At 34.7% G+C, this 13,436-nt stretch overlaps 1 long non-coding RNA gene across 1 annotated transcript; it reads left to right on the plus strand.

Annotated features, from left to right (window-relative positions):
- The first annotated feature begins 5,496 nt into the window (after positions 1 to 5,496).
- LOC149790771 (uncharacterized) lies at positions 5,497 to 8,448 on the plus strand. Its single transcript, XR_016423645.1, has 2 exons — positions 5,497 to 5,646; positions 6,099 to 8,448. It is a non-coding gene; the product is annotated as an uncharacterized LOC149790771 (long non-coding RNA).
- Positions 8,449 to 13,436: the final 4,988 nt, after the last annotated feature.

Raw genomic sequence — 13,436 nt, forward strand, 5'->3', positions numbered from 1 at the left:
GCTGTTTGTGATACTAAAAAGTAACCGACACACTTATATATTTAGAGTTACACACACGCACCAATAATGAAAGATTACTTCAATATTCATACTTTTTTGTGAAGATGATTAATATTAATTAATAATATGAAGAGAATATGCTTCTTGCTATATCACAGATAGGTTTTAAACAAATGCAATGCTGAAATTTAATTACAAGCATATCAATAAATGTTTCTACCATTCGAAATTTTGGTTTATCGACTTTCTTTTCATGCAGAAACTACGTATGCTTGTAAAGAGCAATGCAGGTACGTTTGCAATCCCAAACAGAAATTCACAGCCTGTTTATGCAATGCGAGTGCGATGCAAGTTCTTTGTTCCAATTGTAATGTTACATACTGTATCTCACTCCATTTAGTATACATCGAACTTTTGCAGATGAAATTGCACTTTCAAATTTTTCTGGTTGTAATTTTGTCCCGTGACAATCATTCCTACACGTTACATCTCTAATTCGAGGAGGAATGAAGACGATTAAGTGAACTTCTGTCTGGCATATTTTTGCGAACCTATGTATTTGCAAAACCTATTTGTCAGGAAATGCATTCTGATATAAACGAAGAAAGAGGACAAACAATGTAATGAATGTGTGTTCTTGTGTTAAAATGCTAATATTATTATCTTGAGGAGCTTTTTTGAAATTAGTGCGAGTTTCTGTAGATTTGTAAGGACTGCCGAATTAAAGTAAGCTTGCCAAGGTATGTATTTATAGTTGATTAAAATTGTAAATTAATTCCTTATTCACTTCGTTTTATTGAGAAATTGAAATTAGTTATTCTTTAAGAAATAATTATGTTTTTGTTTAATTTTATATATGGAAAACAAAATGTGTAACAGGTTGTTTTTTTGTTTGCAAACAAATTTATTTTCTCTTTTGGAAGTTAGCATGCTAATGCGGAAATATATTTGATTCTGATCCAGTAAAACAATAAATTTAAAGAAACTCGTATCCGCTATGGTTATGGCTTTTGAAAAGTAAAAATAAAATAGTTTTGACTAATCTGTGCTGGCTATGAGGTTGACGTTTCAAATATTAAAATAAGTATGTGTGTTGCCTGTCCTACTAAATCTATGTTATACATTAATGTGATTGTTATGCTCGTATTGTTTATTAGTTTCATTTTTATTTTGGTGTTTAATATATTTGCCCTTCTACTGATTATGACTCCAAGAATGCCGCAATTTTAACAAGATAACGTTCGACATCATTTATTTTACAATCTGACCGTAAAATGTTAAATGTCTAAAATGTATTATACTTTCAGAACAGACAATTTTAAATAAATACCAAACAAACAGGTTTCTTTCGACTTCTAACTGATGTTGAAATACACAAGTATACGTTCAAATGATTTGTATTATTTGCTTGTTATACTTGCACGCAGTCAGTGAAAATACATTGGATATTATCCTAGTATCCTACAATTTATATAACTTTTAGTATTCTTTTGCCCCTCTATCAAAGCTTGCATGATAGTGGCTTTTTAACTTCAATACGTAGACACAATAGTACAAAACGTGATAACACACAATTTTGTTAAGTACACGTTTTGGTGATATGTTTCTATAACCCCTTATATAAGACCACGTTGTTCATTAGTTGACAATTATGCTTATTATAGATTGAAATATGGAGGGATTATACGTGATCAAGTATGAAACTCGCTAGGTACAACGTACAGTATAAGAATATAAAACTTACTGCTGCCAATATAGGTGCGCACGTGAAGATATCTTCGAAGAGGTTATCAAATACAAATTGTCTCATGATTTACGTTATGCAACACTCCCATATTGCAACTTAAAATCCCTTATATTATTCACGCGATCCTTTTATTTGCTTACTTAAACACTCATCTTACCTTTCTCTGTACTGATGTCAAGCTTATAAATCGAGGTGCCTTCAATTCCGAAACAAGAACTCAATAAATCAAAGTTCATAATCATTGTTCTAACTACCAATTCATCTGCCTGTGTATGCTAATGAATTTTTATTTTGGTATGCAGATTATCTGAATATTGCACTTATATATATATATATATATATATATATATATATATATATATATATATATATATATATATATATATATATATATATATATAATGATGAAAATAAATAAAGAAAATAAAACCCGGGAAGATGTTATGCAATCACACTCGATATACGTTTTATATTTGTATGTTCTTTACATTTTGATACAGATTTGTATTGCGTGTATTTGTTTGCTTTGGCATTGAAATCTTCGTGTTTTAAATAACCGATAAATGGCCAGTGGTGTGGTGAAAGGTTTAAACTGGACGAACGTACCGGGAATTGCAACCGCGATTATTTATGTTTTTTAAAAGGAGGGTCCTACAGATCCTCAGCAAAACCTTAGAACAGAAACATAAATAGGTACAGCAAAATACTTCATCATGTGTGCTTACCATTTTGCAAGAACAGTTGATTTATAATCCTAAGACAACACTGTATACTTACAGGGCACTTATGAACATATACTTACTCAGACTAAAAACCTAACAAATGAACAAAACCATGTAAACTTGGATTTGTAAAGAAAGAAGCTAAAACTGATCTCATACATTTTGCTCCAATTAATAATTCCTAAGATTTATGTAAAACTACATATTTAGGTGAGATTTTGTTTCAACATTAGAGGACTCAGAGGAACATCAGACTGTGCAAAGCACAACAGAGGAGAACATATAAATGAGAGTTTTCTTTAATGAGCAGCCTGAATACTCTCATGACCAAACTTACTCGTACATCTGGCAAGATACGAAATACTATCTTTCAGAGTCATGGATACCTTATCTGAAAACCAGGAAGTTTCCGTCCGTGTCTGTCGGAATTTAACATAGCTATAACAGACACCTGTGAAGACAGGATATATGACTTAAAACGATTTTATGTGATATTGCTTACTACAATATATAATAGGACTTTAAAAACAATCCGTTTTTCAAGCAATAATATAAAATATAGACAAGTGTTTTCTAATGTATTGCATGTTGAAGCTTTTGATTTAATGTGAATACTTTATCAATTGTTACCATTTGACTTAAGCTATCTACTCGCCTATTGAAACGTTCTTGCTCATTCTCATAACCATTCTGGCCAGAAGCTTCTCACTTTGAAGAACACAAGGTAGAAATATCATGGCTTAAAAAATCCATCTTTAAGCGTTAATGATACGCATGTTGCAAACCAGGAAGTTTCTACAGATGTCCTGACTTAGACATTTAAAATTATTATTATCTAGTAAACTACAATTGATGTAAGAAAATTTAACCAAAAAATTGAAACAAAAATAAATCTCAGCAAGAATCTAAAGATTGAAAGATTAATATCGGTATGTACTAGTACAGACTACCGACATATAGATGTGTCTATGAATTGCTAATACATCGTGACTGAAATAGTTAAACAATTTCCAAGTTAATAAACATTGCGAGTTATATGCTAAACTCCTAGTGAACCTGATTTGTGTTACTTCAGTTTATATACATTACAAGTGGTTATTAAAGGCAAAGATGAACGTCCTCTCTACCAATAAAAAACAAACAAAAAGAGAACAAATATTAACAAAGCTCAGTGATACCAAGTTTTGAAAGTTAAGAATCATCGATCAGTCTGTACTTAGAATGTATACTTGATAAAGAAAAGCAGTACTGTTCGAAAAACGGTTATTGCACCTCACGCAGTCTTTTAAAATATGTATCGATGTTGAAAGACGTCTTCAAGTGCATTAGCATACATCTATATTAAGTGTCGAAACGCGTCCTATAGAATGTGTATTACTATTTTCATTACTTAATGCTTTTGATCTGATTGCATGTTTGTGCTTCTATATTTTGCCTCCCCTTACATTTTGATTATATATTATATTTAATTTTGAATTTTATAGTCATGAAGTTGTTTTCAGCAAACCAGCTTAAATGTCACTTAGAAAGTAATGTAATTAAATTGCTATGTATGGTGCTGTGGAGCTGACAAGAGATGGAATTGTTAACTTTCCAAAGGTGTGCATTATAACTAACATTTATAACTATAACATTATACTACTATAACTTTAACATTTATGAATATAATATTATAGCCACCATTTATAATTAACATTTAGGTGGGTTTTGTTTAAAGAATTGGGTATTATAAATATATAGTTTAAGTTTGCAATGAAGGCAAAATGTGAAATGAGCAAATATATGGGTATTTGTTCTTGTTTATTATATAACATTATTGTGGAAACCTCTCACAACACATGTCAGCACATAACGTTCAAGGTTTACACTGAGTGTCAAGATGGATGGCCCACGGCAGGACACGTCGCACCCATTGCTTAGTTCATTATTTCTTATGCGAGTCTCGGCAAACAGATGTCCAGGAGCCGTAGTTGAATGGTCGGTAGCCGTTATAAGCGCTTCTCTCTGTATCTCGTTACGTTTACTGTCCATGTTCCGTCTAGTCTCACCCTCACCGCTCAGTCCAAGTCTATTCTGGTAGTCAGCTGTTCACCTTGTGTCTCAGGACCAATCCCTTAGATTGAGCCTTACTTAGGGTCCTGATGGACATTGTGCTGGCTTGGGATTCACTACGTTGGATGGCAGCCTAGATGGCGACGCACTGGTAGTGTTTACTTTCATCGCTACGTGCTTGCTGGCTTTAATATATGCTTTACTTACTTACTTACTTACTTACTTACTTACTTAGTTGGATTAAAGTCATTTTCGCTCCAATGGAACATGTATCACTGTTTAATGCACGCACAGCGTATATATGCCTGACTGATGGCGGCATTATATTCCTAATGCACGGACGTGAAGGAAAACACCCCTTACATAAATCACAATGCACATCACATAGAAGACCAATGCATCTAAAATTAATATTGCTCCAACGTAAAAGAAGCTATCTCACAGTTTTATTATAAACACACTATAAACAACGCAAACATATATTTGATTAGGGAGAGAGTTTTGTGGGGAAAGATTAAGACAAACTCTTACAAACACCACATATAATATCACAAGCAAGGGTAGAACATGTTTACTGGCACAGTGCCATACCGTTGCATTAAAACGCACAACTGTATAGGGACGTTGTTGTTGGTAAAGACAATTGCATGCATATACTCAAAATAAAAATAAATTGTTTGGTAAAATGACTGTTATCTCAATTTGCTAGAGATTGGGTGGCCCTAACAAGAGCCTTTTTGTTTTGGTGCATTGCACTGGACGTTTAAATTTATGGTAAGACACGTTAAATTCACTGGACGGGCGAGAAAACGTAATCGACAAGAGTGTCAGAAGGTAGCGATTGATCGAATTTATAAATCAGCCTTAAGACTAGCTTGTCACGTGGTAAAACATATCTCAGAAACACAACTACACGTGTAATCTTAAGGTAGCCTCCCCTATAAAGAAACCAGATTACACGGTGAATCTATTTTACTCCACTGGTGGGACCCGCACGTTGCTATCGATCAACTGAAACAAGCACACTTACACAGGGTTGAAAGGTAGAGAAAATTATTAGATGGCACTAGCAAAATTGACGGAATATAGAGCTCCGACTAAACATTGCTGAGGACCTTTCTTCAAGTAAGTTAAACATATTGAATAGTTTGACCATGATATACTGTTAAATCACGTGCACTATTTTTGATGAATTTTGTAAAATAAAATCAAGATACTATTGCATTCCTTGTCTTCATCATAAAGTTTTTAAAGTCACTAAAGTGAACTTGTTTCAAAACTATGATATAATTGAAAGTATATATATATATATATATATATATATATATATATATATATATATATATATATATATATATATATATATATATATATATATTTGTGAGTGTGTGTTTATGTGTGTGTATTGTTGAGCTTAAATATGCAAAATGACTACCTTGTACATATAAGGTTGTGACAGTATATGCAAACCAATGAATAGTTTTAATAGTCTGATGAAGCAGCCAGTGAAATACAAGGTTGATGGGTGATCTATGTACATGCATTCACAGATTCTGATAGAACGTCTTTTATTTCAGATATTCTCAAAGACGATATAAAAGGAAATGAGGTCTGTTCGCACTTGGACTGATTGCCCGCTCAAGTGGACAACAATCAATACATTTTCAAAGCGTTCACGCTCTTTAGAAATATTTATTGACAATAAGACAGCGTTTAAGTTGAAACTCGAAGAGGATTACATGGACTCGGGAGAAAGGATTGAATCTACATTTAAGAACGTCCTCGATCCAGGGTCAAGCTGGCTTACTCTCGTTGCCAATAAATCCCCTAGCATCGCCCCTGCTGTTGGTGGTGGATTAAAGTATAGATTAGATGGAACGAACCACATTCTGTATATTGGTTTCAGCAACCCTTTTCGTGGGGCCCCTGTGTCCTTTGTGTTCTTTTCTAATGTGGAGCATACCGCAAAGTGGGCCTATGATGAAGCAAAAGATAGTTCGTTCAAATCTGCGCAATCCGGAGAACGTCGAGTAACAGCAGAAATGGTCGATGGTACATATTGTGCATCCAAGAGAATTGTGTTTAGATTAGAATAGAACTTTGATCTGGCACTCTACTGCTCCTCAAAATATAATAGAAGTATATCATATATCTGATTTTTCATAAACACTTTATGTTCATAGCTTTTACCATACTCATTTCGCTGTTTGTGTAATATAGCGTATCGTCACTACGAAGCAATACACCTAATCAGATTAGTGTAGTTCCCTAAAGAATACTGCAGTGAAACGTCTTTTTTAATGTATAAATCATATATAAAACAAGCTATTTTGATAATATGTTTCTAACTTCCAGGTAACACGACACTATGTATTAAACCTTCTAATTGTCACTCTACCTGTTTCTCCTTTTGCTTTTATTAGAAAGTTAAGGTGACTCGCAAGATATTTTGTGCCAGTTGATACTTTAATTTCAGATTTGAAATAAAAATAAAATAATTTTTTTGAGTATAGTTAAGAGTGCATTTTACTGTTTAATGGAAATATTAATCACTATTATTGGTGACTTTGCCCGTTCTTGAAATCTATTGTTTGCACTTCTGCGTTTGTTATTTTGTGTCATTATATGATACAAGCATATATCTCTCCATCTCGTTCTATCTCTGTATATATGACACATACATGTTGTCATGGAATTGTATAAATCATTTTATTTACTAAATATGTACTCGGGGGTTTGTGTTTTGTGTACAAAGGCGATTTCTTTATATTGTACATAGATTTCAGTTCATCTTATGCCGCATACCCAAAGCGCACAGCCGATGTATTTTGGCATCGTCTGTGCATATATTCCTCACCGTAGGTCAAAATCTTTCTTTACACTTTGGAACGTCTTGTCAGTGAGCTCTCTACCTGAAGGACTTGCACATCTTCAGCTGTAGAGGTATATGAGTTATTCATGTATCGTGTATAAGTTATAACTATTGTAGTAACAAGTTTATTTTTGTATATTTTATGTGTAGCTTCGGCTTACGTAGCATCATGCAAATATTTTCTATTCTTGTGTGTGACTTAGCAAGAGATTTATGTTAGCAATATATGCAGTTGCATATTTAAGAAACATCTAGTACTGTAGGATTCTTATCGGGCAGGGCTAGGTTCATTTCTGAAATTGCGTATTACTTTGTAATTATTGTGCCGATAATGTAATCTGTGTAGCTTACCGTAAGTCATTACGTTTTATCTTATAAGCCCGAGCCATGCATAGTACACGGTGTTAGATGTATTTGCAGCTGACCAGAGTGATCGGAGTTACAACTGTATAGCTGATCAGAGTGACCAGAGTGATCAGAGTCGACGTGGTACCACCTTCAGAGCTAACCATAAAAGTTAACCATAGCAGCTGTTACGCTGAACTATAACAGCCGTATAGCTGAGTAAATAATGTTGCCTGTCGAGTAGCAAGTGATCGGGCGTTGCTAACCGCTGATTGTTTGATTGGCCAACCTGGAACACTGACTGTTTTAGTGACCAGTGTGACTGGTAGCCAGGTGAGCTGGTGACGGAGTGTGTAACTCCATAGATGTAATCATTTAGCCGTGGGCTTGTCTTTAGGGTTTGAAATACCCAGTGTGTTTTAGGACTAAAAATATCTAGTAAATCTGTCACTTTGTTTTGTTATTTTCACTATTTGAGTAAATACATCTTTACCATATGAGTAAAATACGTTTCGATGAGAAAACAATGTGAATTATTCACCCTTTGTCCTTGTACTGTGTAAGGTCATTTATTTGTATTTGCAATATTTTGTTCGTGCGGATTATGCTAATTGATCCAATATTTGGATATTGTTCGCACGTATTAATCATAATTATTTTATCATTCAAGTCATTAGTAATTAAACATTGTATTTGTATCACCATCAAAAGTGTTCTGTTGTAAATCCGAAATCCCACCGGCTATCTTGCTACTCATGTTGTCTAGTAAGGTATATTTTCATATAAAGCTCCAAGTGAAAAAACTGCAGTTCTTTAAGTTTTTAAGATTAGAATTGTAGAGTGTAATCATTGACATGAAATATTAAGCCAAACATTTATCTTGCATGTCCGGTATAATTTTATACTTTCCTCAATAAAAGTCTTTGGTTATTACTTTGTTCTATTGCAAAGCTATAATTGTAGTAAAATAACATCATCTCAACCTTCAAACCGAGAGTCATTGTCGTAAAAAAGTCTTCCAATGTGACTGACGATCTTCTTTTATGTTTTCATTTAAAACTGCTGGGTATTTTACATAGCCACTAATGACATAATGTTGAATGTCAAATCAGACACAAACCCTCACAAACACTGTCATGTTAAGCTGTAATGTTGTGAAAGACCCATATTGACACGACTTGTTTCAGGAGGCGCAGTTATAAATGTTATTCGTTATACACATCAAGACAGTCATTGTATAGGCTTAGTCGACATTTTAAAAACAAATGCGTATCGATGTCCATATTGCAAGACAAAGAACTTAAGTAAGATCACCGTGTTTATCCAATCATATGTTGATAACAGTGACGGCCATATTGGAATCGGTACCATTATTCTTTAGGATCAACACTAGTTTTAGAACTTCATATCGCTCCCACCATGCCTTTAAGACAGGCATCATTACAAAGCTTTCGAATTGGTCTACATGTAAAGTTCAGATACGAACTAGTTCCAATTATTACCAAGTATCTATCATGTGACATATGTTAAACCTAAAGTCAATACAACCTCCATTTAGGAGGAGCAGTTCTAATAAGATCTTCATAAAGCAGCCATAGCTACGTTGTAGGTTAGATCAATACAATTGTCATTGACTGAATAAACATCATTTCAATTAGTTCAGTACAAACCCTTTGTCTGTACTACAATATGTTCAGAAGAAGATGCAATAACACTGTTTTTCAAGAGAGTCAATATTTGATGTTCAGCCAAACGTCGTCACTTTTCATTCAGGATCATGTATATATGATAGGAGATATAAATATTTTAATGCAAATCGGGGTTTCAAAAACCATACGTTTCGGAGGACTACGAATTACAGAAATAAAGATAATGCATAAATATTTCATCAAATATTTTAATCAACGTTGACACCACCATAGTGGCAGGCAGTGTATGATAACTGGGTCTCGCCTATTCTAAAACGGGTGGGACCAAATTTATTTATTTAAAAAAATAACTTATTCATTAATGTCCATTATGTACATAAATTTACCGCTGATCTAAGATGTGTGCATATTTGTAGTTGACTTAACCGTGTTCCTTGAGTTAAACCTCATAATATGTGAATTAAGGTTTTTCTTCTAATTTGTCCGTAACGTATTTCATACGAAACATGGGCATGTCTAGACACTAACGTATTTCATACGAAACATGGGTATGTCTAGACACTAGCGTATTTCATACGAAACATGGGCATGTCTAGACACTAGCGTATTTCATACGAAACATGGGTATGTCTAGACACTAGCGTATTTCATACGAAACATGGGTATGTCTAGACACTAGCGTATTTCATACGAAATATGGGCATGTCTGAACACTAGCGTATTTCATACGAAACATGGGCATGTCTAGACACTAGCGTATTTCATACGAAACATGGGTATGTCTAGACACTAGGGTGTTTCATACGAAACATGGGTATGTCTAGACACTAGCGTATTTCATACGAAACATGGGTATGTCTGGGACACTAGCGTATTTCATACGAAACATGGGTATGTCTAGACACTAGCGTATTTCATACGAAATGGGTATGTCTAGACACTAGCGTATTTCATACGAAACATGGGTATGTCTAGACACTAGCGTATTTCATACGAAACATGGGTATGTCTAGACACTAGTGTATTTCATACGAAACATGGGTATGTCTAGACACTAGCGTATTTCATACGAAACATGGGCATGTCTAGACACTAGCGTATTTCATACGAAACATGGGTATGTCTGAACACTAGCGCAGATATATGGAGATTGAAATAATGGTATGAAAAAAACACAGATTATACAAAGTGTTGTCGAGTAAGGACTTGTTCGCATGACACGTATGCAATAACATAATACTATTACAAAAGTGCACGTTTGAAAATTGTACAATGTTCAGATACTTGCTCCATAAGAAATACGTCTTTTGGATAAATTGAAACTCTGATTCAAATTGTATAATCCCCGTCTTGACCGTTATTATTATGAATGAATGTTGAATAGATTTGGAACCTTGCGTTATTCTCGGACTGTAAAAAATAAGGTAACTTGGTTTAAATCAGGACACATATTTCTGTAACGTAATCGAGAACACGTGTCATGGTTAAAATCTTCAGAAAATATAAACTATAAAATACAGTATGAATACAATATTTTAGAAGCTGCTTTAAACTAGACCAGCATTAAATTGATCAGTTAAAAAACTTATTTAAAACATATTTTGAAATCGATATTCATGTTTCTCACATCATTCAATTCTACCTGGACCTTGTGACACGAACGATTAACAATTTCCTCTGTAACATGCTATATAGTTTTAGTCTGATTTTGATCCGGAAATCATGATAAACACGAAATGCCTTATTTTGATTCATGAATCATGATCTACACGTATTGCCTGATTTTGATTCAGGAATCATGAGTAGTGAATGGGGTGAGATTAGCGACAATGGGAATTAGCATTAAAAACACCCCCTGGGTAAGATAAGCGACAATGGAAATTTAACATTAACCACCCTGGGTAAGATTAGCGACAATGGAAATTTAACATGGGCAAAAAACCCTGGGTAAGATTAGCGACAATGGAATTTAACATTGGAGAAAGGAAAAAAAAGGAAATATCCATTCTAGCGACAAAGGCATTTGAAACAATGGAAAACAAATATCGATTCTAGGGACAAAGGCAATTGAACATGGGGAATAGAGTTTGGGTCTGTCTAGGGACAAGGGGAATTGAACATGGGAATAGAGTTTGGGTTTGTCTAGGGACAAAGGGGAATTGAACACGTTAAAAAAAAAAAAAAAAACTACTTTAGGGACAAGGGGAATTGAACATGGGATTTTTTTGAAAAAAAATTTAAAAAGGGGTAGGCAATGGAAAGTCAGTCTCTTTTCGAGAAATGTGGGTGGCCCTGAAAAGGGCCTTTGGGTTTCTTCTTCTTCTAATTTCTTCTATTTCTCCACCAACTTCTTATTTTCTCTCCTACACTCTTTCTCTTCTTTTCTTTCTTTTCTTCCTTCTTTTTCTCTTCTTTCTGCTTCTCCTCCTCTTCTTTCTTCCTCTTCTCATTTTCTTCTTCCTTTTCAATTTTCTCGTTCCATGCTCTCATCCTTATCCTTTCCTCTTCATCCTCCTTCTCCTCCTTTATTTCTTTCAACACAGCACTTATCATTTCCTTTACTTTTCTTAAGTTGTTAATCTCCATCTTCACTCTATGTGGGCTATAAGAATAGTGATCCTCGTTTAACCTCACTAACATTTGCTCCATCATACCTAAATTGTCCAGGACGTCTTGCAATGTTTTCATTTTATCGAGCTGGTTCGAAGCCATCTTCTTTTTTTATTCTTTGTAGAATGGTTTGAACGACGAATACTGTTGGTTCTTATAGTGAAAGCGCGGACGTGAATGAAAACATCGCCCCTACTTTCTCATTTCATATAATATACTATTCACATAAGTGAATCAGCAATAAACTAACCCCAAATTTACTATCCACACAATCGTACATGATCGGTTACAAAACCCAAACTATACTCTCCACATACGCTAAGAAACAATAAACAAACCCCAAATCTACTATTACACACGCAAATCATTAAAACAAAATCCATAATCTACTATCCACACAATCGTACGTGAGCGGTTACAAAACCCAAACTATACTCTCCACATACGCTAAGAAACAATAAACAAAATCCATAATCTACTATCCACACAAACATACGTGAGCGCTTACAAACAAACACACACACACACACACACACACACACACACAAGAAAAAAAAGAGTCAGTGTTTCTATTCACACTACTCTACCGACACACATTGGCAAATCGATTGTTATATCTTTTCTAGAGATTGGGGTAGCCCTGAAAAGAGCTGTTTTTTTAACTCCAGATGCACCTATCTAATGCTGGCACCTTCCTGGTCTGGCACCACACACACATCTTCGACTCCAGTCTCCTTGCCAATTCACCCTTGTTGCTGTAAGCGCAGAGGCGGGTTGAGTGGCTTCACTATTCCAATCTTCTGTCTCTGGAATAGTGAAGACTTCCCTTTATCTTCTTCTATTTCTTATTCTAGGATGAATTGGCATCCTTACCTCCTGTTGTAAATGTGGTGTAGCTACAGGTTGGGGAGATGTTCTTGCCTAAGGTGTCACCTTGCACACAGGGTTCATCATAGGGTGACACCTGATCTCTCTCTTTCTTTCCTCCTCGTCTTTCATTTTTCTCTCTTCCTTCTCCTGTTCTATCCTGGCCTCTTCCACAAGGGCCTCCGCAGCCAGGTCGTTCAGGAGGCATCTGGCATATTCCAGGTGCATCTGGAGTTCAAAAAGTTTTTCAAGTCTGCTACTCATTTTTATTGTTGATCAATCAACAAGGGTAGCTAGACTGTCCAGCGAGTTTCAATTTATAGTGAAAGCGTGGACGTGAAGGAAAACATCCCCCTAAAAACATAAAATTGATCTTACCTAGATCATGACCAAACAACGCGCGGACCTAAAAGAAACACTCACTCACTTTTTTATACTACCCATTTCTATTCTAAAAATTTTTTTCATTAATCACTTCAATATACTATCCACATACTCAAAGTAATTCAACCCCAAATCTACTCTCCCCACACGTCAAACAGCCCAAAAAACATGATCTTAATCTACTATCC

This window comes from Sinohyriopsis cumingii, chromosome 10, assembly GCF_028554795.1.
Source record: "Sinohyriopsis cumingii isolate HCF-2022 chromosome 10, ASM2855479v2, whole genome shotgun sequence".
NCBI lineage: Eukaryota > Metazoa > Mollusca > Bivalvia > Unionida > Unionidae > Sinohyriopsis > Sinohyriopsis cumingii.